General features: G+C 39.8%; 1 protein-coding gene and 1 pseudogene across 1 annotated transcript in view; one reads left to right on the top strand and one right to left on the bottom strand.

Annotated features, from left to right (window-relative positions):
• Positions 1-25,724, top strand: part of KIF13A (kinesin family member 13A) — a 233,544-nt gene that overhangs the window by 22,052 nt on the left and 185,768 nt on the right. The window lies entirely within an intron of this gene.
• Positions 11,146-12,014, bottom strand: LOC105526677 (annotated as a pseudogene).

The following is a 25,724-nucleotide window of genomic DNA, read 5'->3' as shown; positions in this document are numbered from 1 at the left end:
CCTGTAATCCTGCTACTCGGGAGGCTGAGGCAGGAGAATCACTTGAACCCAGGAGGCAGAGGTTGCAGTGAGCCGAGATCACATCACTACACTCCAACCTGGCGACAGAGTGAGACTCAGTCTCAAAAAACGCAAGCCAAAACAACAAAAAACCTCACAAAACTTTTAGAATTCTAAAACCATTGACCTGAGTTTTCTGGGATAAAATCAAGACAACTGTGAAGCTCTACTGACCTAAGCTCATGAAAACTTTGCCAGACTAGTATCGTTTCTGTCCACTTTTATCTGTTATTTCAAAGAAAACCCTTTAAGCTTCTTTCTCTTCGAGAGAGCAGCATTGGTGCATGCTCATTTTGATAGGATTCCTCCTACACTTTCTTCCTCACTGACATTTTCTGCTGTTTTTATAAAGTAGATAACACTGACTTTTCTACTGATTTTGATAAATTTGATTTACTTACATTTTATCCAATGATTGGGTTTAGTATTTTTGCTTTTTTAATATATATATATATATTTGAGGGCAGTAGAGAATAAAGAACAGTTACTTGATGTCAACCTTTGAGAACCATAGACAAGATTTATTACAACATCCTTTTAGGCCAGTGAATGATCATAGCTTGTAAAAAGTAGAAACTTGGGCTTTTCTGATTATCATTTGCATTTTTCAAGGGTGTTTTATAAGAATTAGGGCAATGGCTATGATATGAGCTGCTAAAAAAGAAGGAAGAGAGTTAATGGGGCTGATTTACTCTAAACTGAAGAATTAGTTCTTGGATAATGTACTTTAAAATTAACCTTATTGAGGGGTGTGGGTGTATGTGGGTGTGGATGTTCAGAGACAGGGTCTCACTTTGTGTCACCCAGGCTGGAGTGCAGTGGCGTGATCACAGCTCACTGTAACCACGAACCTCCTGGAATCAAGCTGTCCTCCTGCCTGAGACTTCCAAAGTGCTGGGATTACAAGCATGAGACACTGTGCCTGGCTGAGGTATACATTTATCTACATTAAAATGCACCCATTTTAAGGGTACACTTTCTTGAGTTTTTACAATTGCATATGCCTGATCCACCATCACCATTAAGATATAGAACGTATTAGCCAGGCATGGTGGCTCACGTCTATAATCCCAACACTTTGGGAGGCTGAGGCGGGCGGATCATGAGGTCAGGAGTTTGAAACCAGCTTGGCCAACGTGGTGAAACCCCGTCTCTACTAAAAATGCAAAAATTAGCCGGTCATGATGGCTCGTGCCTGTAATCCCAGCTACTTGGTAGCCTGAGGCAGGGGAATCGTTGGAACCTGGGAGGCGGAGGTTGTAAGTGAGCTGAGATCACACACTGCACTCTAGCCTGGGCAACAGGGCAAGACTCTGTCTCAAAAAAAAAAAAAAGAAAAAAAAGATACAGAACATATCTATCCTACAAATCTCCTGGGGCCCTTTTGTGGTCATCGGTAATGTATTTTTTCATATTGTAAGACCTTATCTATCCATGTTACTTCACATGACACTCTTTTTTTTTGAGATGGAGTTTTGCTCTTGTTGCCCAGGCTAGAGTGCAGTGGCATGATCTTGGCTCACTGCAGCCTCTCCCTCCCGGGTTCAAACAATTCTCCTGCCTCAGCCTCCTGAATAGCTGGAATTATAGGCGCCCACCACCATGCCCAGTTAATTTTTATGTTTTTAGTAGAGATGGAACTTCACCATGTTGGCCAGGCTGGTCTCGAACTCCTGATTTCAGGTGATCCGCCCACCTCGGCCTTCCAAAGTGCTGGGATTACAGGCATGAGCCACCGCACCCAGCCTTTCATGTGACATCTTACTCCCTCACCTCACTTCCATTGGTCACAACATTTAAAGGGAGGCAAAATTATTTGATGACTAGACCTGCTGGTTACATGATTATAATCATATGGGATAAACAGTTATCTTTATGCACTTTGAGTTGACAGTGTAGTGGGAGAGGGGACAGACAGATCTGCAGTCTAAAGGGCTGAATCAGATGCATCTGAGTAAGAAACTTTGGGGCTGGAGTCAAGCATGAGGAAGATTCCAATTAAGTGAAAAGGTGTAGATTGGCTGTGTTACACTTCCAGTGTATGGAAGCTCAGAGGAAAGAGAGAGAGAGAGAGAGAGAGGACCTCAGGAATTTGTCTGGCCGGAGTAGATATAACAGAAGTACTCTGTGGCTGAGCTGCCTCTGGGTGCCTGTGGATGTTGTCCAGACTCAGCCCTACTTGCACGCAGCCCCCACACCAGCATCAGCTGTTCCGGAGGGCAGGGCCGGTACAGATGGTTGTATCCTGCCCCACCCTCTTTCTAGTGGAGCCTCTGTGGCTGCTGCCTCTTCCTGGCTGTGCTCATCTCTGTGGTCCGTGTCCTCTGCTCCCTCCATTGCCACTTGCCTGCACAAATTTTCTCCTTACTCTGCTTTTTTAACGGTCTCCCTTATGACTTACTGCTTCTTCTCCTCAGCCTTTGCAGCAAAAGCTTGGCCTTTTATGGACGTTTCAAGCCTGTTCTTTAATTTATTACCGTATTTTTTTTTTCTTTAGAGATGGAGTCTCCGTCGTCCAGGCTGGAGTGCAGTGGCGCATTCTCAGCTCACTACAACCTGCACCTCCTGGGTTCAAGTAGTTCTCTTGCCTCAGCCTCCAGAGTAGCTGGGATTACAGGCACGTCCCACCACACTCATCTAATTTTTGTATTTTTAGTAGAGATGGGGTTTCACCATGTTGGCCAGATTGGTCTCGAACTCCTGACTTCACGTGATCCACCCACCTTGGCCTCCTGAAGTACTGGGATTACAGGCATGAACCATCACACCCAGCCTATTACCATATTTTCAATGCACCTAAAGTACCCTCAATTATAAGACACATTGGTATGTAGGTGCCACACAAAAGAAAGAAAAACCATTGTCAGTTGAACTGTTAAACTTTGATTGTCAAATGTATCCCAATTCTAAAATATTAAGATGTGGAAAATAGACAATATTGCCAACCAAACACGAAGCACCCCAGAACGGAGGAACACGGGGCTTAGAGGAGAATAAGAGAAGAATTTGAAACTAGAGATAAGACCTCTAGTGTGCGCTGTAGTCTATGTAGTTGCTGGAGGGGGACGTCGTATTTGGCTGGAGGAGCCTAGAAGCCCATGCAGACAGAAAAATAACTGTTGTACAATTGTATATAAGAAGAAAGCAAGCTAGTTGCTTAAAAAGAACATAACTGGCCGGGCGCGGTGGCTCAAGCCTGTAATCCCAGCACTTTGGGAGGCCGAGACGGGCGGATCACGAGGTCAGCAGATCGAGACCATCCTGGCTAACACGGTGAAACCCCGTCTCTACCAAAAAATACAAAAAACTAGCCGGACGAGGTGGTGGGCGCCTGTAGTCCCAGCTACTCGGGAGGCTGAGGCAGGAGAATGGTGTAAACCCGGGAGGCGGAGCTTGCAGTGAGCTGAGATCTGGCCACTGCACTCCAGCCTGGGCGACAGAGCGAGACTCCGTCTCAAAAAAAAAAAAAAAGAACATAACTATTCTATTTACTAAGCCCTGGGTGAAGTATCTTTCTGTCCTTTTAGTGTTACAGAACAATATCTTCAATAACATCTCTACCAGTCACTGGGCTGTTTTGTTTAATGCCGAATTTATGGTAGTCAGTTGGTAAAATATTAAAAGTGCAGTTTGACTCTACATGGTTCAGCCTAATTCGGGGAGAATATAAAGGGCTTAAAATATGCTTGGGCCAATTTTGTGGTGGTTTCAGGTCCCTTTCATGCTGGGACATGATTTATCGCATATCTTAATAACTTACTTATTATCCCACATCAGTTGCTACCTTCCACCTTTGTAATCCCAGTTCGTTTCCAGGTCCCCTTACCAACCCATACTAGCGAAGTCCACCTCCTTGCCAAGTTCAGATCTCATTAAGCTGCACATCCAGTTTCCACTTCCGTATTTTCTCCAGTCTGAAATGCTCTTTTAGCCTCCTCTCTGCAAACTCATGTTCATTGGTTCATTTTGGATGTTTCAGCATACATCTTCCTTTAAGAATCTTTCTCTGACCCTTGGCTTAACATTAAGCCCCGGAAACATTATGTAGATAATTTTAACCATATTTTTATGAACTTGTTAATCTGCTGTTTAATACTTTTTTAAATTGAAAGATGCTACGCTTCTTGAAAGGAGGCTTAGTTTCTCCTGCTTTGAATCTTGAAAGGTGCAGTGTTCGGTATTCAATTCATACTCAAAAACAATGAAAGAATGAATGATATGTTATACTGTGAATTCACTCCTTGATGATGAAGTCAGTAGGGGCTTCTTCCCAGCTCATTTCACTTTTACTTTGCTGTTTCTCCTGCACTACTATATGATAGACACCACAATTCTTTACATTCCTTTATTCTGCTAGGAATACACCTCTGAGGAATGACATATAAAAGTATTTCTCAAACATTTGAAACCCATGGTCCCTTTGGATCAACTTAAAAATCTCACCTCCTCCTGAGAGATGATGCTCTCAATATATCCCCTGGGTAAAGGGAAGGAGCTGCCCTGTACCCCCACCCCAAGTATAGTTGACATAAGATGATTCTCTTTGGGTAGTAGTATTGAAGGTTATTACTCCAAAATGGTCACTGATTTGTTAGCCAGGCTGATCACATTCATAAATGCATAGTTAACATATAGAAAGAAATACCTATTTGTCGGGAGAGTTTGCTTAGCAGAAACATCTTGGTTTTAAAGTTTAGCACTGTTATTTTTAGTTAAAGTTCATTTGTTAAGTTCAGTCAGCAAACATTGGCGCCCAGAGGCTGGTCCATTCGTGTTTCCAGTTAAAGCAAAATCCAAAATTATTTTTTATACTCTCTCTCTTTTTCCTGCTCTTAAAGAATGTTTACTTTTTTTTACTTACTAAAGAGTAATTTTCCCATTGACTCATACCCTTTTTTTATGATTTTACCTTGTTGGCAGTTTTAACTCCTAAAATTTCTCCGTGGGTTGAGGAATCACAAATGCCATTCAAAATGAATGCATGATAAACCTTTTTCTAGACTTCAGCCACCGTTTGGGAGGACATGTTAATTGGTGAGAACTGAGATTTTTTTTTTTTTTTTTGAGATGGCATTTCGCTCTTGTTGCCCAGGCTGGAGCGGAATGGCCTGATCTCGGCTCACTGCAAACTTTGCCTCCTGGGTTCAAGCGATTCTCCTGCCAGCCTCCTGAGTAGCTAGGATTACAGGCATGCGCCACCATGCCTGGCTAATTTTGTATTTTTAGTAAAGACAGGGTTTCTCCATGTGGGTCAGTCTGGTCTCAAACTTTTGACTTCAGGTGATCCACCGGCCTTGGCCTCCCGAAGTGCTGGGATTACAGGTGTGAGCTACCACGCCCAGCCAAACTGAGAGCTTTTAATTGAATAAGGAAAACTACCATTAGATGTCCCTGACTTTCATGTTTATTTTGGGTTAATGTGGAGGTTTAAGAAATATAATTAAATAATCCTGCCTCAAGAGGAGTACTCTCTACTTGTTGATACAGAAGGTGTTGAGATCATTTTATTTTAGAGCTGTTTACACTGACTGCCTGTTTCTCTCCAGTTTATTTTTCTAAGAATACATTCTTTCCTCTGCTGCTTTCCAGCCCTTGACTCTTATGTGTTCCTACAGAGAAACATCTGGTATTCTGAGAACTTTATTTTTGGTGGCAATGGAATATTTTATAAACCTCTTTTTTTTTTTTTTTTTGCATTGCATCTCCGAAGCATAATGTAGTATAGGTAATAAAGAGTAATTTGCAAATGTACTTAAAATACATGGCTTTGTATGGGCGTGGCTATTTCCATGCAGGCTCTATAACATAGCTGAGGCTGTCTCTAGAAGCTCTTATGAAACTTCAGGCGTGATGTCAGTTTTGCTTGTCATTGTATACCTAGCACTGAGTAAACAATGAATGATAAGATGTGTGTAGCTCCTTAAACAGTGACCTGTATATGACTTACAGTAATTTTTTTTTCATTTAGAGATAAACGACACAGCCTGAGCAAGATAGTGAGACCCCATCTCTACAAAATATAAATTAAAAAAAAAATTAGCCTGACACGGTGGCTACTTGGGAGGCTACTTGGGAGCTACTTCGGAGACTGAGGCAGGAGGATTGCTTGAGCCTGGGAGATAGAGGTGGCAGTGAGCTGTGATTGTACTACTGCACTCTAGCCTGGGCACAGAGTGAGACCCTGTCTCAAAAAAAAAAGATAAAAAAAAAGAAAAAGACACACAAATGTTAGCATTGTCAACATGGTTTTATAATTGGATTTTTATGTGTTGAATAAGATAAGTAGTAGATGAAAATCAGTTTTGCATTTGGATGAATAAAACACCTTGACAATGGATTAGATGGAGTAAATGGAATTAAAGTATAAGAATAAATCATATAGTTGAAATATCACATTGTATATTCAAGGTGAAGATGAAGAAATGGAATAAAACTGTCAAATTTGAAACAAAGAAGTAAACTGCTGTTAGAATACCTATTGTTGTAGTCTTTGCATCTCAAAATTCAAATAACAGCTGTACTACATCTATAGAGAATAGTTTTTACTATATATAGCTTCTAACGAATGTTATAAACCACAGACTGTGTATTTGCCTATTTATAGATATTTTACTTAGCAATTTCAGTTACTCAGAAGTTTGATGTATCTAACTAGATGTAGTCAGATGTGTGCTGTCCAGAACACCATATGCAAATACAAGTATTCTTAAAAAGCAATTGGGAGGAACGTTTCTGCTGAGAGGAATGGAGAGCCAGAGAATATTTTTTAGGGAAGAGTTTTTGCAGACCCCTTCAGTATCTTTTGGGGAATTTAGGTTGATTTGATGATCATCTAGAGATAGTAGATGAAATTAATGCCACCAAAGACAAATTGCAGTTGATTAGAATGGCGGGTGAGTATTCTTTGGTTAAATCCCTCATTGTGCCTGAGGTGTAATTGTAACTGTGAGTGGCAGCTTAGCAGCTTGTAGAGGCAGGTGTCTATTATATAAGAAGCTTTTTATTTCTGTGTCAGGTTGTCAGACTGAAGCTACTTCAAAAGCAGGGTTTGGTGAGAGGTTTTAGAGACGTTTCACCATTGAGAATGTTTTCTGTGACTGTTTCCTAGAGGAAGGCTGGTCTAAGACCTCAGGCTGTTCTTTTAAAGTGTTTTGAAAAAGTGTGTGAAGTCATTGTCATGTTAAGCTTTATGACAATTTGAAGAGGAAAAATACCAAGCAACTCTATCTGGCTATTAGACACATCATGTCTTTAAATATTGTGATAAGCCTGTGTTTTGGAAAAAACTCAAATTGTGTTTTCCCTCTGCTCTCACACCACAACAATCAACATAGAAGACTTCTGCGGCCAAATGTTCGGGGGTTTCCCCACCAACAAGCAGTGAACACCAGCTGGGTGTCCTCTGATTCAGTTCTGACAGTGTCTACTCAGAGATAGCGTCGGATCCCACAGGTTGAGGGCTCAGTCCCACAAGACTGCCCCCCCTATTTTAAACATCAGTCACAAGTCTGGGCTTCTGGAACTTCTGACCGACCAGCTTCAAGTTGGGTTTCTAGGACCCCCTCTTTGGGTTTGATTAATTTGCTGGAGGGGCTTACAGAACTCAGGGGAGCACTTATATTTACCAGTTTATTATGAAGGTTATCTTAAAGGATACAAATAAACAGCCAGATGAAGAGATACATAGGGCGAGGTCTGCAAGGGTCCCTAGCACAGGAGCTTCTGTCCCTGTGGAGAAGGGGTACACCACCCTCCCAGCATGTGGATGAGTTCTTTTTCACTGTCCTGTCTGCTGCCTCCACGTGCTTAGTGATCTGGAAACTCTCCAAACCTTGTCCTTGTGGGTTTTTGTGGAGGCCTTGTTATATAGGCATGATTGAATATGGATGGTATAAAAAAGTGATTGGGGCCTGGTGCGATGGCTCACACCTGTAATCCCTGCACTTTGGGAGGCCAGGGCAGGCAGATCACTTGAGGTCAGGAGTTTGAGACCAGCGTGGCCAACATGGTGAAACTCTTGTACTAAGAATACAAGAAATCAGCCAGGCATGGTAGTGGGTACCTGTAATCCCAGCTACTTGGGAGACTGAGGCAGGAGAATCACTTGAACCTGTGAGGCAAGGTTGCAGTGAGCCGGGATTGCACCACTGTGCTCCAGCCTGGGCTACAGAGTGAGACTGTGTCAAAAAAAAAAAAAAAAAGTGTGATTGGACAGAAAGGTTGTGATCTCATACTAATAGACTGACTGGGGAAACTCAGCAAGGCCTGTCTGTTCAGTTCCTTCTTGGCCTCTATGCTATGCAGCATTTCTTCCTCCAGAGTATAGATCAGAACCCTCTCTGAAATGAGGATTTTTTTGACCCACTACCAGATTAGAGGACAGGAGAAGGTCAGCGAGAGAGAATCTATTCCCTGAGGCCTCCTCCTGAGACCTAAAGTGCCCCAATATTATAGCAAAAGACTGTAACATGGGGTATGGGAGTTACGAGCCGGGAACCATGGACAAAAACCAGTATATGTCTATCACCATAATATCGCAGCCTAACACTGCCTTTACTGCTTAGGCATAACTTGCCTCCCTACCTAGACAGTAAATCTCTTGCATATTGGGTTTGTTTCTATCTTGGTTGCTTTTGCAGTGCTAGGCACAAAGTACGTGATAGACAAGACTGCTAATTAGGGAGGACCACGAACAGGTGGCCCTTGGCTGCATGGTTGATGGTCTTTGAAAAAGTGTGCACGTGCTGCATTTTTCTGGACCTTCTTTGTAATGGACCTATTGTTGAGTGTAGTAACAGAGCAGTAGTTAAAGGCACAGACTCTGGAGCCAGACTGAAACTAAATCCTAGCCTTTTCACTTATTACTGTGTGATCCTGGATGAGTTACCTGTCCTCTCCATGCCTCAACTTCCTCATTTGTAAATGAGGATGATAGTACCTGCATCTTATGTATGTAAGGGTTAAATGAGTTAACACTTGATGAGTCCTTAGTACGGAGCCAGGCGCTGTTCACACTCAAAGTGCTTGACTGTAGATTTAAAGCAGTGTTAATAGACTTCTTAAAAATTGTGCTTATGATCTGGAAAATATGGCAGTCTTTTCAGGCAAACCTGTGTATAAGAATAGCAGTCACTATTAGTGGCATTACCTTTAAATATAAAAGACAGTGGTTGATGGGATGAATACATTTGCATGTATTTAGGCAAAAATGTAGATGTGTGAACACAAGTTGGCATGAATTAACTGTAGAGGTTAATGCATGGAAACAAACCACATTGAATTGGTGCAGCCTTATCCTGAGACTCTGAAAGGAGTTACAGAAAATAGGAAATTGCCAGCTTATAGACTTAGTATACAGTTTCTTTGCTTTAAATAAACCATGACTTTGTCTTCGGTATTATCTTATCCAAACAACCAAATCATTAAGGTTAGTTGCATTGCTGTTCTTAAATAAGACACATTTAAACCCAGAAATGGCTACTTTTTGTATTACATCCAATATAGTGAATGTACATAGTCTTATGGGCACAGGAAAAGCACTTGTTCAAATATATTTGTGGAAATTATAGGGAAGATTTTACTTACTGTATATGTAATTTGTTTGGTCAAATATCCAGATTGGTGTGAAGGGGGAAAAGTCTACGTGAAACTTTGCCCTATCAGTTACTCAAGTGAGCACTTCACAAATGAAAGAAGGTGGAGTGGGTGTTAAATGAATTGGTAGAATAGAGTTTGTTACTGTTATGTTTAAATCAAACAGGTAGAAACCCAGGTTCTTGGTTCTAGTCCTGGCTTTGCTACTAACAGAAGGATGTGGAGTAACTTTTAACACCTGTGGAAACTAGTCTCAGTTTGTACATCAAGGGGATTAGACCGGATCAGCTCTCATATTCAGTGATTCTGAATGTAAAGACTTGTATAATAATACTTGTAGGTCAGGTGCCGTGGCTCACATCTGTAATCTCAGCACTTCAGGAGGCGGAGGCAGGAGGATCACTTGAACCCGTGAATTCAAGACCAGCCTGGGCACCAGCATTTTTTGTAGAGAGATATTCCATCTCTACAAAAGAAAAATTTTTAAATGAGCCTGGTGTGGTGGCACACACCTGTAATGCCACTGCTTTAGGAGGCCAAGGTGGAAGAGTTACTTGAGGCCAGGAGTTTGAGACCAGCTTGGACAACATAGCAAGACCCCGTCTCTTAAAAAATTTTTTAAAAATATTAGCCAGATGTGATGCTGTGTGCCTGTGGTCCCAGTTACTCGGGAGTCTAAGGAGGGAGAATCCCTTGAGTCCGTGAGTTTGAGGCTGTGGTGAGCTATGGTCGCACCACTGTACTCCAGCCTGGGCAAGAAGAGTGAGAGCCTGTCTCTAGTAACAATATAAACAATAACAAAAAATTCTCGTAAAAATGCAGGTAATAGACAATTTAGCTTTGGTTTGTGAAAATTTCTTATAAAGGTAGATATAATATTGAAAAGAATGTAAAATTAGGTTATTAATATGAAAACTAAGAAAAATTTTTCCAGAGAAACCTAATATTATATTTTAAATTATGCTGTATATTATACTTAAAATGTAACACTGGTAGCTTAGTCAGCTGTATTTATTGAGCAGCTATTTTAAGGGTTGAGGGGATTTGTGAAAACCTTCAATCACCTACCCCCTAAAAGGGGGAAGATGTGGTCCTTGAGCTATACGAGTTTAGATGTTGGAAAAATGCTGATCTGATTTTTTTTTTTTTTGAGACGGAGTCTCGCTCTGTCGCCCAGGCTGGAGTGCAGTGGCCGGATCTCGGCTCACCGCAAGCTCTGCTTCCTGGGTTCACGCCATTCTCCTGCCTCAGCCTCTGGAGGAGCTGGGACTACAGGTGCCCGCCACCACGCCTGGCTAATTTTTTTTTTTATTTTTAGTAGAGACGGGGCTTCACCATGTTAGCCAGGATGGTCTCGACCTCCTGACCTCGTGATCCGCCCTCCTCTGTCTCCCAAAGTGAGCCGCTGCGCCCAGCCGATTTGATTGTTTTAAATCCATTTCCAAGAAAAAAAAATTTTTTTGAGGAATGTGAGCTAAATTTTTTATTTGTTCATTTCTTGCGTTTGAAGTACTCTTCAGTGACTTCAGTGACATCCGTGGCCTGAGATTCTTTGCCATAGTCCTACTGTACAACTGCACAATTGCAACTAGCCACTTTACGGGGTTTTTCCTTTGTCAGTTTTACAGAAGCCTACCTATTTCCCCTAGTCTCCTGTTGTCATCAGCCTTAATTAGGTTGATTTGGTATTCTGCACGAAGGGCCTGCACCAACTTGATATACACAGGCTCATCATAGTTGGGTGCAAACACACAAAGATGGGCTTGGCGCTTGTCTAAAGCTTTGCCAGCTTTGTGAATTCCAAGTGCTAGGCCATCCTCATGTAAAGCAGTGTTAACATCCATGACACCAGCAGTAGCAGTGCCTTCTTTGGCCATGCCGGTGGTTTACTGGTGATAGAGGATCTTCAACGCACCCAAGCCTCTACCTCTGAATTTGATGGAGGCAGAGGAAGAACCCAAGGAATTTTTGTAATTTCCATTACATGACATCTGAGGCTTTAAAGATATTTTTTTTTCCCTGCTTTTCTCCCTGGTTAAGAGAGGAGAAATAATAAACGGAAAATCTCCTTTCTTCCCTTTTACTGTCTAAGTAATCATTTCTAAAAGTTTGGAGTGTATTCTTTGAGAAAGAGAGAATATGGGTGTGTGTTCAGGCTCTCGTGTATATGTAGGGATGCATATGTTTTACATAAATAATATCTATATGAACTGTTCTCTAACCTGCTTTTTTAACTTAACAGAATAACGCCTTCCTTTCCATGTTAATAGATATGTGTCTACCTCATTCTTTTTAATTGCTATATTGTATTTTATTATATGGATGAATGATAATTTCTTTGCTTAATCCCCTATTGATGGACATTTAGTCTGTTTCCAGTTTTTCACTATAAACAGTGCTCCAGAAAGCATCATTGATATATTCTTGTCATATCCCTCTTAACCAACTCTCCCCTCCCCTCGTCTTCTCTTCTCCTCCTCTTCCCCTCTTCTCTTTTCTTTTCTTTTCTTTTTTTTTTTTCTGGAGACGGAGTCTCTCTCTGTCACCCATGCTGGAGTGCAGTGGCGGGATCTCTGCTCACTGCAAGCTCCGCCTCCCGGGTTCATGCCATTCTCCTGTCTCAGCCTCCTGAGTAGCTGGGACTATAGGCGCCTGCCACCATGCCTGGCTAATTTTTTGTATTTTTAGTAGAGACGAGGTTTCACCATGTTGGCCAGGATAGTCTCGATCTCCTGACCTTGTGATCCACCCACCTTGGCCTCCCAAAATGCTGGGATTACAGGCAGGCATGAGCCCCCACGCCCAGCTTTTCTTTTCTTACAGAGTCTCTCCCTGTCACTCAGACTGGAGTGCAGTGAGTGGTGTGGTCATAGCTCACTGTAGCCTCAAACTCCTGGGCCCAAGGGATCCTCTGACCTCAGCTTCCTGAGTAGCTAAGACTACAGGTACAAGCACACCACTAAGCCTTGCTAATTTTTAAATTTTTTATAGTGGCAGAATCTTGCCGTGTTGCCCGGCCTGGTCTCAAACTCCTGGCCTCAAGCGATCCCCCAGCCTTGACCACCCACAGTGTTGGGTTTACAGGCATGAGCCATCACGCTTGGCCAGTTATTTTCTTAATATAAATTATTTGAAGTGGAAACCTAGGAAAAGACTATGAGCATTTAAATTATAAATATAAATTGCCAAATTGCTTCTACAAAAGTTGTAAATAAAGATATTTTTGGAAGGCTAAAGAAATTCTTTTAAGAAAAAAGATTTTTGTAATGAGGCACCAAATGTCCATCAACTGATGAATGGATAAAGAATATGTGATATATTCACACGGTGGAATTCATAAAATGGAATAAAGTGGTGACATGCCATGTATAACATTGATGAACTTTTTGTAAACATAATACTAAATGAAAGAAGCCAGTCATAAAGACCATGTATTGTATGATTCCATGATGTCCAGAGCAGGCATATTCATGGAGACAGACAGTAGATTGATGGTTGCCTAGGCTTGGGGGAATTGGGGGAAATGGAGAGTGACTGCTGAGGGGTATGGCATTCTTGGGGGGGGGTATTGAGAATGTTCTACAATTAATTGTGTTGGTGGCCACATAACTCTGAATATGCTAAAAATCACTGAATTGTACGCTTTAAGTGAGTAAATTATATGGTATATAAATTATATCTTAAAGCTGTTTTTAAAAAATTGAGGCTGGTCACAGTGGCTCACATCTCTAATGCCAACACTTTGGGAGGCCAAGGCAAGAGGATCACTTCAGCCCAGGATTTCAAGACCAGCCTTTGCAACGTGGCAAAACCCCATCTCTACAAAAAATTTGTTTACAGTTAGCTGAGCATGGTGGCGCATACCTGTGGTCCTAGCTACTCAGGAGACTGAGGCAGGAGGCTCCAGTGAGCTGTTTGAGCTACTGTATGCCAGCCTGGGTGACAGAGCCAGACCCTGTCTCCAAAAAAATAAAAAATAAAAGTGGCATGAGGTGAGTTGCATAGACCCCACATATGAATAAATGGATGGTTGGCAAAGTGTTATAAGTACAATTCCTTAGGTATCTGTCCTTAGGTGTACTACTAAAGTGGGTTTGTGATAGCCCATATATTTAGTCATTTATGTTCAATAGTGTTATATTCATTTGAGAAATTATTTTAAGAAATTTAAAATTAAGAAAGGTTTAAAAGTCCTTTAGTATTTAGAGATTTTTCTAGGTGGGTGTATACAGTTGTTTCTAAGTATCCCACATATTTAGTCATTTATGTTCAATAGTGTTGTATTCTTTTGAGAAATTATTTTAAGAAATTTAAAATTTATTTAGAGATTTTTCTAGGTGGGTGTATACGGTTGTTTCTAAGTATCCCACATATTTAGTCATTTATGTTCAATAGTGTTGTATTCTTTTGAGACATTATTTTAAGAAATTTAAAATTAAGAAAGATTTAAAAAGTTCTTTAGTATTTAGAGATTTTTCTAGTTGGGTGGATAAGGGTTATTTCTAAGTGTCTTTGAGTATTTCTTGTCATATATTTCATTTTTTAGGCATGATTAAAAGTGTATTTGAGGACTCTTAGATAAATTCATAAAGATGAATTCCTCAGATTGAGAGATAGTTACTGCTTTTTAATTTTAAGATGCTCAGCTGTTGGATAAATAATGCTTTTGTTAAAATCCTGTGGGGCATTCATCCAACAAATGGGGTATAAGAAAGGAATGTGTGTTTGTGTACATGTTCTTTTCTCTGTTGGTCCTAAAAAGTGTAAGAAGGTAAATTTGACCAGTGAAATTCATAATTACAGAGTTTTATTTGGTAATCCATTAATAAATCATTTTCTGAAAGCACATGTCTGTAAGTCATTATATTTTTAATCTTCTGTTCCTCTAACCAAATATATAAAGTTTGCGCTTAGATTTGTTTAAATCCCTTCTGGTTTGTTTGAACTGAATCAGCTTGTTCTCAGCTCTTCTTTTACTTATATATGAGGAAGCAGAGATTTGTAACTTTGTATTTATGGAAATCAACAGGAAAAATCAGATACACTCTGAGGCTCTGCCAGATGTAATTTACATTTGAACAAGGATTTACAAAAGAACATGGATTAAGTTAAACAATTAGAGCAGTATGCCACAGACTATATCCTAGGAAAACTATTTGGGTCAGTAGTTTTTGTTTTCAACAGACTCTTGCATTGTGAGTGCCCAGTAAATTGGTTGTAATTAATAATTGTCTCAGTACAAGTCTTTGTTCAGGAATAAGGCAGCTAGCTAAAGTAAGTTTGTGACTGCATTTTGTAGGAAAGATATGTTAGTAATCAGTGTGTTTTATGAATGTAAAAATCTTTATAATTATTACTTTTAAAACCACCAGTAGTGCATATGTTATCTCTTAACTCTGTTTAGATGACCTCTTAGTTTGTCATTCTTTAGGCGTAAAAACTCGGCGTTCGTTTTCTTATTACTGTATGTGCAGTATAATGACTGTGTAGTGCAGGACATTTAAACTGAAGGCAGTGAACCCCCGACATTAAAAGTAAAATCGTGTGTTTGTGTATGCATATACAGTTTCTAAGAGTGAGACTTCATGTCTTTGATCAAAATTTCAAAGGCTTCTGAAACTCTAGAAAAATTAAGAACTGGTGACAGGTGTATTTTGTGATGGTGTTTAGAAGTTTGTTTTTCTTTTCCTTTCCTGTCTCCTCCCCTTTACCCTTAAGAGACCTGCACTAACAACTAAATACATTTAGAGACCCCATATGCAGTTAAGGTCTCCAGACAGTCACAGTTGTTTATATTAAAGTGCTGAAATATATCAGCAGCTACTTATTATTTCTCTAATCACTCAGTAGCCAGAATTAAAATGTTGATGGTGGCTTTAATTCATAGCAGGAAGGCCTTTGTGGTTACTGTAATAAATATTAAACAGAGCCTTCTCCAAAGCCATTGGTCACATGCTTTGTCCCACTAGTAATTAACTTTATCAATGAGCTATGGTACACTCTGGTGACTTTTTTCTAAAAGATTTATACTTATGACAAACCAGGGCACGATAAATTTTTCTATGAAAAGTGCCTTTTTGACCCAGAGGAGACTAATGCAAATTCATAATGAGCTATGATGTATAGTGGTTGGCGAGTTTTAGCATCTCCTTTGAGATGGTGTACATTCCCCTCTCATCTGGTCTTATTTTTCTTTAGGTCATGTTGTATATTGTACATTTGACATGTGTATTCATATTGAATATAATGTAAGAAAGGCAAAAGGCTGTTTAGTGTTAGTCGAAAAGTATTTATTAGAGTGTGGATTTTGCTTTCAGAGGGCTTATGCTCACTCGCTACTGCATAACGTGTTTATACTATTAATATAAACAAGGAAAAAAGATATTTAGGCCAGGCGCTGTGGCACACGCCTGTAATCTTAGAACTTCGGGAGGCCGAGACGGGTGGATCATTTGAGGTTAGGAGTTTGAGACCAGCCCAGCCAACATAGTGAAACCTGTTTCTACAAAAAATAGAAAAACTAGCCAGCTGTGGTGGTGGGCACCTGTAATTCCAGCTACTCACGAGGCTGACTCACGAGGATCTCTGCCTCCAGGTTCCAGAGTATCGCTTGAACCTGGAGGCAGAGATCCCAGTGAGCCAAGATCGCGCTGCTGCAGTCCAGCCTGGTCGACAGAGTGTGACTTGTCTTAAAAAAAAAAAGGCCGGGCGCGGTGGCTCAAGCCTGTAATCCCAGCACTTTGGGAGGCCGAGACGGGCGGATCACGAGGTCAGGAGTTCGAGACCATCCTGGCTAACATGGTGAAACCCCGTCTCTACTAAAAAATACAAAAAGCTAGCCGGGCAAGGTGGCTGGTGCCTGTAGTCCTAGCTACTCGGGAGGCTGAGGCAGGAGAATGGCGTAAACCCGGGAGGCGGAGCTTGCAGTGAGCTGAGATCCGGCCACTGCACTCCAGCCCAGGCCACTGCACTCCAGCCCAGGCGACAGAGCGAGACTCCGTCTCAAAAAAAAAAAAAAAAAAAAAAGTAAATGGATGATATGTGGTGGATACTGTGTCAAGTTTGGGAGCCAAAATGTTTCTTTTCCATGTTTATGCAGCCTAACGTACTCTGCTTTAGAAAAGCTACAGTGTTAAGAGAGTGAGTTGAATTCTCTCATTTTTTCTGAAGTTGGGAGTAATTTGACTGTGTATTTTATTTTCCAGAGAGAACTATACTCTTTTAAAATAGAAATTTGCTAACCTACAAGGTCTTCTCCCAGAGTGCCACCACTTTTGGTGCCATATAAAACCCTTGACTACTTAGTGACAGTTAACTTTAGCCTAGGACACTTTGGTAATGAATCTCTTCAAATGAAGCCTGTTCTGGCTATTTCAGCATCTTTTAGTCTGAGACCAGTCGAGGGACAGCAAGTAACTCAGTTATGTGATTCATTAAAATAAAAACAAAATGGAATAGAAAAAAGTAGAATAGAGACATTAAAAGTGTATTCTCAGTATCAAATGATGTTTCCTGTGCTGAGTTTTTAGTGTCTCCTTGGACAACACAGTTTTAATTTTGAAAGAAAGACAAGTTGCAAGAATAGCAGACTTGCACATTTTAAAGCTTTGCTGCATTTGCCTTATATTTTTGTGGAAAAATACATAATTTATTTTTTGAACTCTTTGAGAGTAGGTTAAATACACCATATACCCCTTTAGCCCTTAATACTTGGTGTACTTTTTTTTTTTCTTTTTTTTTGGAGACGGAGTTTTGCTCTTGTCACACAGGCTGGAGTGCAATGGCGCAATCTCGGCTCACTGCAACCTCCACTTCTCAGGTTCAAGTGATTCTCCTGCCTCAGCCTCCTGAGTAGCTGGGATTACAGGCACCCACCACTATGTCTGGCTAATTTTTTTTGTATTTTTAATAGAGACAGGGTTTCACCGTGTTGGCCAGACTGGTCTCGAACTCCTGACCTCAGGTGATCCATCCACCTCAGCCTCCCAAAGTGCTGGGATTACAGGAGTGATCTACTGTGCCCAGCTCTTGGTGTATTTTCTAAGACTATTACCAAATTCAGAAAATTTAACAGGCAATGAAGTTTTGAACTTTTGAAGTTAAGAAGGAATCTGAAAGAAAAAGTAGCTAGCCTTAATTATTATGTATTATCAAATTTTGCTAAAATAAGTTTATTCTCCTTAAGTTGATATTTTTAAAATAGAACTATTTAGATTTGCTTTATTTAAAAAATTCAAAGCATTGCATGTATAATAAAGAAGTATATAACTTATATATTAGGTTTCAACAGTTAAGAAAAAAATGTAAGTACCTTGTATCACCACCCAGCTTGTACTTTTTTGTCTCTTATATCACGTATTCCCATTTCCACTCCTTCCCATTGTACCTGTGAAAGGAGATGACTATCCTGAATTTTATATTTATTTTCCTTAATTTTCTTTATAATTTAACAACTTTTATATTATATTTGCTTGGTTTTGATATTTTTGTAAATGGAATGATACTTTTTGAACTTTTCCTCCCACTATATTTGTTCATCTGTTTTTGGAATAGCTTTATTGAGGTATAATTTACATATAATAAAAATTTACCCATTTTAAGTGTACAGTTTTGATGAGCTTTGATAAATGTATATCGAGTTGTGCAACCACCTGCACAGTCAACTTTGTTCTTGAGGTTCATTTGTCCATGTTGATACATGTAGCTGAATTCACTTTTGCTGTTGCATGGTATTCCATTGTATGAATATACTACAGTTTATCCTTTCATTGTTGATGGACATTTGGGTAGTTTCCACTTTGGGGCTTTTATGAACAGTGCTGCTATGAACATTTGGATTGCTGGATCATAGCATATGTGCATGTTAAACTTTACTATGTGCATGTAAAACTGATTTCCTAAGTAGTTAATATCATCAGTAGTATATGATAATGACAGTACTTAATAGTATCAGAGTTAAAAATTTTTACTGATGTGGAGCATGTGAAATGATATTGTGGTTTTAATTTGCATTTCCTGCATAACAATGCAATGGAACATCTTTTCATATATTTATCTGCCATTCATTTGTTTTCTTTTGAAAAGTACCTGCTCTGTTTTTACTCATGTTCTCAATTTTTTTTGGCCTTTCAAAATTGATTCATTGGAGTTATTTATATATTGTGTATATTAATCTTTTGTTATATGCAAAATCTTTTTCCAGTTTGTGGATTCTCTTTTTGCTTGGTTTTATTTATTTTCTGATTATTAGAAGTTCTGATTTTTTAAATAGTGAAGTTTACCCTTTTAAAAGATGAATGCTTTATTGGCCAGATGTGGTGGCTCATACCTGTAATCCCAGCACTTGGGGAGGCTGAGGTGGGAGGATCGCTTTGAGCCCGAGGGTTCAAGATCAGCCTTGGCAACATAGCAAGCCTTCATCTCTGGTTTTTGTTTTTTTTTTTTTTAATGTCATATGTGTCATGTTTTACTCCGTCTCCAAAAAAAAAAAAAAAAGTTCTTCTCTAAGCTCATACAAATACTCTCTTATACCTTCTAAAAGTCCTAAACTTTCCAGTTCACGTTTAAATCCTTGAAATTGATTTTTTTAAAATGGTATGAAGTAGAGATTAATTTCACCCCATCAAGATAACCTATTATCCTAGCACTATTTGTTGAATAGTCTAGCCTTTCTCACTGATCTGTGATACTGGTTCTATCAGACCAGGTTTCCAGATAACTGAGGATCATTTTCAGGGCCGTCTCTTCAGTTTCGGTGTTCTGTTTGTCTCTGAGGCAGTACCACACTGCAGTACTGATAACTGTAGGACCAATTTCTTCATTGTGTTCTGCTATAGGGGTGGCTTGGTCATTCTTTCAGATGCCATTAAAAACTATTTTGGGATTGCACTGGACACATAGTTCAATGTGAAAAGAATTGGCATCTTTACAGTGTTGGATTTTCTAATTTGAAAACATGGTATATCCGTTTATTTTGTTCCTCTTTAGCAATAAAAATTTTACATAAAAAAGTCCTTATAAGGTTTTTGCGTCTTTTTTGTTAGATTTGTATCTGGGTACTTAAATTTTTTTTTTTCTATCGCAAGTGGTATTTTTATTTTTTTAATTGAAGTATAATATGATACATGCATTTTTTCTTTATGGATGCTGAATTTTCAAGTTAAACTCCGGACCTAGATCAAAAAATAACATTAGCAGCTCCCTAGAAACCCTCCTCTTGTTTCTTTGCTGTTACTAACATCCCCAAGGGCTGCCACTGTCCTGACTTTTAAAATCATGAGTCAGTTTAGCCTATTTTGGCACCTTACATAAACAGAATCATACAGTATGTGCCCTTCTGTATCTAGCTTCTTTTGCTCAGTGTTATTTTTGTGATCATCTAGTTGTCGTTCTAGATTGTTCACTGTTATTGCTGTAAGGTATTCAATTGCATACATATACCAAAAGTTGTCATTTTTAAGAATTTTTAAAATTTTTGGTTTTTTAAATAGAGACAGGATCTTGCCATGTTGCCCAGACTGGTCTCAAACTACTGGGCTCAGATGATCCTTCTACCTTGGCCTCCCAAAGTGCTGGAATTACGGATGTGAACCACTGTGCCCAACCTACAAGTGGTCATTTTAAGTTGCATTCTCTTTTTTCTTGTAGCTTAGAAACGCTGTTGACTTTAGTATATACTTATAGGCAGTAACTTTGCTAGATTCTCATTAATTCTGGTATCTTTTTTTGTCTTGGCTTTTCTTTATAGATTATAGATAATAATTTTGTTTGCTAATGATAGTTTTTTTTCCCCCGATTGGTGTTCATATCTTTCATTTCTTTTGATCAAGAAGAGAAGCAAGCATAGAATAATCAGATGCAAAAATCATGGGTTATATATTTTATAAATAAATAGAAAGATTTTCTTTAGATTTCAGAAGTGAAATTGAGCTGGAATTTCTGCGTGTTTTGTGTTTCTGTTTTGTTTTACACCCTGGGCTTCTGCTGCCTCTCAGTGCCTGTGTGGTTTAGACAGGGGAGTTAATTTGGGGAGGAGTGGGACAAGATGGGCTAGCTACTTTGTCTTTGGCCTCCTGTTCATGTGTGTGCAATTGGAGGTGAATCTTTTTCTTGAGGTCTTGATAAGCTGTCACAATTGGTTAATCTTTTCTTGGTTTATTAGTGCAGCTAGATAACCAAGAGACGGGGAGTGGTAACTTGTGTTCTACCATATATGCTTGTTATTTACTGGAGTGAAAATGGATTTGGGGCATACTGAACTCAGGAGGGCACTCAGAAATATGTTCCACTGTCCTGAGTTTTCATCTATAAGAACTTGTGTGTGTATGGATCAATTAACTAGAACTCCTCAGAAAACAGGGTGAAGTTTTGAAAGAAAGTTAAAGTTACATAAAGTATTGAATCACAAATTTGTGATTTCTCAGAGGATGTCAATGGTAAAGGTGGTAAGGCTAACATGTTAAGTCTCCACGGGGAAGTTTTATACCTAGAAATTAAAGTCAAATTGATTACCCTGTATAGATAGTAACGTAGATTGGAGATGCCAAATAAAGAGAAAAATCTTCAGCAAGTGTATAATTATTAGAAAACCATATATTTCTAGCTCATGATTATTTTCTGCTTTGTGCTGGGTGGATGCAGAAAAGTTATAAGCATCAACTTAATGTGGTTGAGGCTTTCTGAACTGATCTCCATTTAACCAGTTCACTGCATTGATTGGTGCTCTAAATTCCTTCTGTGACATAAGTCGATTGATGCTCATGCTATGTAGGTTCTCTGGCCATGGACATCCCAGTTGCGTGCCACGCTCTTCCACACCTCCGCGTTGAGTTGTAAATTACCAAAACCAGTAGTGTTTGGCTTTAAATTATAGTTTAATTAAGTATTATGTAAATTGATGTAATATGAACAGAAAAAATGTGCTTTTTGTGGAAGACAAAATAAGTGAAGGTGAGTTCTCAAAATGTGCTTCCCAGATCAGCAGCATCAGAGTCCTCTGGAAACCCGTTAAAAATGCAAATTCTCGGTCTCCATTCCAGACCTATTATGTCTGAAACTTGGTTGGGTGCAGTGGTTCACACCTATAATCCAAGCACTTTGGGAGGCCAAGGCAAGTGGATCACCTGAGGTCAGGAGTTCAAGACCAAGCTGGCCAACATAGTGAAACCCTATCTCTACTAAAAATACGAAAAACAAAAAAAAAGAAAAAAGAAAGAAACCCTGGAGTTGGGGGTAAGGCTAAAATAATCTGTGTTTTACCCAACTTTCCAGGTGATTCTGAAGCTTACTAACATTGGAGAATCACTTTCTAAAAAATACTGCCCTCGAATTAAGTACAGGAGAGAGGGGGATTATAAAAATAGAAGAGGTTTCTGTACTCACATTGTTTTTCAGTGACCAGTTCTTTATTCTCCTTAAAGAAACAGACATAGAAAATTCATAATGCATCATGGTGTAGTTTACATAGAAGAACAACCAGAACTCCATTTAGCAGACCATTCTCAAGGAAATGTACTTTGTGTCAGTCTAAAGATTGCTGAAAGAATGAACTTTTAAATACTTTAAGTTAATGTAGAAACGTTTAAAGGTATAAGTACCTGTTTTTATGATTCTCTGCTTTAATCCACTCTTTTTTTTTTTTTTTTTTTTTTTAGAGTCTCACTCTGTTGGCCAGACTGGAGTATAGTGTCACAATCTTGGCTCACTGCAACCTCCATCTCCCAGGCTCAAGGAGTTCTCCTGCCTCAGCCTCCTGAGTAGCTGGGATTACAGGCATGTGCCACCATACCCAGCTAATTTTTGTATTTTTAGTAGAGACGGAGTTTCACCATATTGGCCAGGCTGGTATCGAAATCCTGACCTCAGGTGATCCACCCGCCTCGGCCTCCTAAAGTGCTCGGATAGCAGGCATGAGCCACTGTGCCCGGCCTAATCTATTCTTTAAACTTACTGTCCAGCTAGCCAATCATCTTTATAGGAGAGGAGGACTTTGACTATATTTGATAAATATGATAGCCAAGGCTGATAGGCACCCAGATACACTGGAAGAGCTGTCAGCCAATGTCTGTTATGAAATGTATTATCTCATTTAATACTTGCCACAACTTTATGAGGTAGGTACCCATTTGGAGATTATACAGCTAATTCAATGACAACACCAGAATTTAAACGTAGATGGGCTTCAGATTGTTCTGATGTGGCAGTCTAAATTTCAATGGACAGAAATATATATGTGTGTGTGTGTGTGTATATATATATAGAGAGAGAGAGAGTTGTTTTTCTTGTTGTGTTTTGTTTCTTCAAGACAGGGTCTCACTGTGTCTCCCAGGTTAGAGTGCAGTGGCATGATCATGGTTCACTGCAATCTGGACCTCCTGAGTTCAAGTAATCCTCCTACCTCAGCCTCCGAGTAACTGGAACTACAGGTGTATGCCACCACGCCCAGCTAATTTGTCTATTTTTTTTATAGAGATGAGGTTTTGCCATGTTGTCCAGGCTGGTCTTGAACTCTTGGGGCTGAAGCAGTCCCTCCACCTCAGCCTCCCAAAATGCTGGGATTAGAGGTGTGAGCCACCACACCCAGCAGAAATATATGTGTTGATATAGAATATCTTGCATTGGGTATTCAGAGAACAAGTTAATTTGACAGCTAGGGTGAGGCCTTCTAACACTCACCGCAAACTTTCCCATGTCCCAAAGTATCTCTAATAATAACATTAATGATTAATAGTATATACAACCCATCCTTTTCTGAAGGAAAGTTCAGAACTTTCTTTAGAACATCTATGAATTGGGAACCAAAAAAAAAAAAAAAAAGGGCAAATGTATTGGTATTGCTAGGGTTACCATAGAATAGTACCACAGAATAGGTGCCTTCAACATGGGCTCCCATGGTGAAGGGTTGAGTATTTTCTCACTACCCTGGAGGCTGGAAGTCCGAGATCAAGGTGTGGGCAGGGTTGGTTTCCTCTGAGACTTCTCTCCTTGGTTTGTAGATGACCATCTTCTCCCTGTGTCTTCCCATTGTCTTCCTTCTCTGTGTGTCTCTGTCCGGATTTCCTTGCTTGTAAAGACACCAGTCGTAACGGATTAGGTCCCACTGTAATCACATCATTTTAACTTTAACCTTTTTCAAGCTCCTATCTCCAAATGTCACATTCTGAGGTACTGAGGGTTAGGACTTCAATATGGAAATTTAGGGTGTGGGGACATGATTCCATTCATAACAATAGCTAGGACGCTTTTAGATATTTAGAGCTTCTCCCAAAGGTTGAGATCTTTGATTTTGATTTGAGGTTTGAAAGACCTTGACTTTACTCTTTGATATAATTAGGCCAGAGTTCATAGCACCAGGCTATTTTAAATCCAGGTGACAGCAGCTTCTCAGTGGGTTTTAGGAGGGTAATATATTTGGGTAGCAGAATGGATTCTACCCTTCAAAGATCAGTTAAAGCTTCTTTGATGATTTAGAATTACATATGTTGGGCCAGGTGCAGTGGCTCACGCCTGTAATCCCAGCACTTTGGGAGGCCCAGACAGGCGGATCACCTGAGGTCAAGAGTTCAAGACCAGCCTGACCAACATGGAGAAACCCTGTCTCTACTAAAAATGCAAAATTAGACAGGTGTGGTGGCACATGCCTGTAATCCCAGCTACTTGGGAGGCTGAGGCAGGAGAATCGCTTGAACCCAGGAGGCACAGGTTGTGGTGAGCCGAGATCGAGCCATTGCACTCCAGCCTGGGCAACAAGAGTGAAACACTGTCTCAAAAAAAAAAAAAAAAATTATATATGTTAAGTCCTAACTAATTAAAAAGTCTGTCATAAAAAATGCTAACTACAGGAATTCTTGTTATGGGGGAAAATGTGTAACACTTGAAATGCAAATAATCTTCTTTTATATCAAGCTAATTATGCAGCCATTAGTTCAAGCCCTGCCTTCTGCTCTCTTTTACATATAGCTCTCCTGTGAGGTCTCTTCCTGAAAACCCTTCACTGGTCTGGTGGGGGAACAGGGAATTCTCTCTTAACTCTGCTGCTGCCTCTTGAAAGAAGGAAACAATGACTGGAAAGATAAAATATGCTGTATCTATGGTTGATTTTTGACCCCTAATTAGATTTCATCTGGAGGTTCAATAACAGCATTTTCCTACCATATGTAAGATTAAACAGTAATGCTTTCTCCATAACTTAATTTGCATGCTCGAATCCCTTGTGGATCAGCAGCATCAGCACACCCTGGGAGCTCATTGGAAATGCAGCAGCTCAGGACCCACCCCGAATTTACAGAATCAAAAAATCTGCGTTTAACAATGATCCTGAAGCATCTGTATACATATTGAAGTTTAAGAAGCATTTTGCTGATGTACCTTCAAAATAGTGTTCCAAAAGAAGAAGAAGAAGAGGAAGAGGAGGAAGAAGAGGAAGGAGGAGAAGGAGGAGGAGGAGGAGGAGAAGAAGGAGGAGAAGGAGGAAGAGAAGGAGAAGAAACAACAGCATTACTCTGGATGGTGATAGTAGCAGGACATTAATTGATCTTTTTATGAAAAATATTCTACAACAGATTTTAACTCTGTTTTCTGTTCTAGTGTTATATTTAATTGTCCTAGGGAGGACTTTCTCTGACACTAGTTTCCCCGAGGAAACTGAAAGAAATACCTTACTGTTGAGAGAGTAAAGGAGAAATATATACAGTTGTTAGAACAGTGATAGGCATAGTACATACTCAGTCATGTTGTTTGTTATTATTATTACCACCACCATCGCTGCTACTACTACTGTAACCAAACTAAAGCACAGGTAGACTAAGAAAATGCCTACTATATAAGTAAGTAGTAAATGTAGCAAATGCTTTATGATGAGCCGTTTTCACCATGAATACCGATAACATACCAACGCACCAGATAATTCATCCAAACTTTTCAACTCCTCTCTGAAACAAAAAACTGTAACAAAAATATTTAGAAATGTGGTGTAGGCCGGGTGCGGTGGCTCAAGCCTGTAATTCCAGCACTTTGGGAGGCCGAGACGGGCGGATCACGAGGTCAGGAGATCGAGACCATCCTGGCTAACA

The sequence above is a fragment of the Colobus angolensis genome, unplaced genomic scaffold, assembly GCF_000951035.1.
Source record: "Colobus angolensis palliatus isolate OR3802 unplaced genomic scaffold, Cang.pa_1.0 Scaffold6, whole genome shotgun sequence".
Classification (NCBI taxonomy): Eukaryota; Metazoa; Chordata; class Mammalia; order Primates; family Cercopithecidae; genus Colobus; species Colobus angolensis.
Note: the sequence above shows the minus strand (reverse complement) of the source record. Positions and strands in the feature narration are given on the sequence as shown.